Source organism: Emys orbicularis, chromosome 1 (genome assembly GCF_028017835.1).
Source record: "Emys orbicularis isolate rEmyOrb1 chromosome 1, rEmyOrb1.hap1, whole genome shotgun sequence".
NCBI lineage: Eukaryota > Metazoa > Chordata > Testudines > Emydidae > Emys > Emys orbicularis.
The window spans coordinates 263,638,299-263,639,808 of NC_088683.1; the positions used below are offsets into that span (position 1 = coordinate 263,638,299).

Consider the following 1,510-nt stretch of genomic DNA (forward strand, 5'->3'; position numbering starts at 1 on the left):
CTGTAGTTCTCAGTTTTTCAGTTTGAAATAGAAGGAAAAAATAGATGCCAAACATGCACTTGGTGTAAAATTCAAAAGATGAATAGGACCTAGAAATGATAGCTTCGAAAACAGACAGAATCATAAAACTGTCAGTGCAATCCATGGCTGCAGTCAAAAAGGCAAAGAGAATTCAGGTGTTCTTAAGTAAGCATTGAATGCAAATGAGGAAAAAGAAAAAATCTAGCACTTTATACATAGAAGACTTTTTAGACCACACTTTCAAGTGAGACAAATTCTGCTCTCATATATGTAAACTGGGTTCAAATAAGAATTAAATAAGTTCATGGAGGATAGGTCCATCAGTGGCTATTAGCCAAGATTGTCAGGAACACAACTCCATACCTCAGGTGTCCTTAAATCTTCAAGTACCAGAAGCTGGGACTGGACAACAGGGGATGGATCACTCAAAATTGCCCTTTTCTATTCATTCCCTCTAAAGCAGTGGTTCTTAATCCTGACCTACACCAGGATGGCTGAGTGGTTAAGATGTTAGACTTAAACTCCAATAGACATATGTCTGTGTGGGTTCAAGCCCCACTCCTGGTACCTATTGTTTTTTGGGGGGAGGGATAGCTCAGGGGTTTGAGCATTGGCCTGCTAAACCCAGGGTTGAGTTCAATCCTTGAGGGGGCTATTTGGGGCAAAAATCTGTCTGGGGATTGGTTCTGCTTTGAGCAGGGGGTTGGACTAGATGACTTTCTGAGGTTCCTTCCAACCCTGATATTCTATGATACTGCAGCCTGCACCCCTTTGGTTCTCAAAATATGTTCTCACACCCCTTATCAAAAATCAAAATATGTTCTCTCATCCTTTAAACCTAGATATATATTTTTTTGTTTGTATATTACAGTAATCATTAAAAAACATATAATGTTAATAAATACATAGGTTTAATGAAAAAAGTAGTTGTACTTATGTGCCTGTGCTTAATTTGTGTTTTCGATGATTTACCTTCTAAAAAAATCTGGCATGTCTCACACCCCCAGAAAGGGCATCTCGCACCCCCCAGGGGGTGCATGCATCCCAGGTTAAGAACCACTGCTCTAAAGCATCTGGCACTGGCTACTGTCAGAGACAGGATACTGGGCTAGATGGATCATTGGTCTCACCCAGTATAGCCCTGTTCTTAAGTTATTATTTACACCCTCTGCAATCCCACTGATATGTAAGCTCGGGCAGAATTTGGCTCCATATATGGTTTATAAGTGCCTTTAAATATAAAGTGATAGAAATTAATTTGTAGCTCATCTTTGAACATTGGACTCTCTCTGCATTTTTACAGTAGCCATAGATTGTGGGACTGTATGTGACTGTACATTTAGCTGTTAAGCTATTGTCCTCTAATGGGTCCTGCGCTGTAGATCTATATATCAGGAAAGTTTCAGAAGATGGCAATGTGATGCTGTATGATTGAATATGACCATTTATATCATTGATATTACCACTGCTATACAATTGCAACAAATCT

General features: G+C 39.3%; 1 non-coding gene across 1 annotated transcript; it reads left to right on the forward strand.

The window, feature by feature from the left end:
• Nucleotides 1-505: 505 nt before the first annotated feature.
• Nucleotides 506-588, forward strand: TRNAL-UAA (transfer RNA leucine (anticodon UAA)). Its single transcript has one exon. It is a non-coding gene; the product is annotated as a tRNA-Leu (tRNA).
• The last annotated feature ends 922 nt before the right edge of the window (nucleotides 589-1,510 follow it).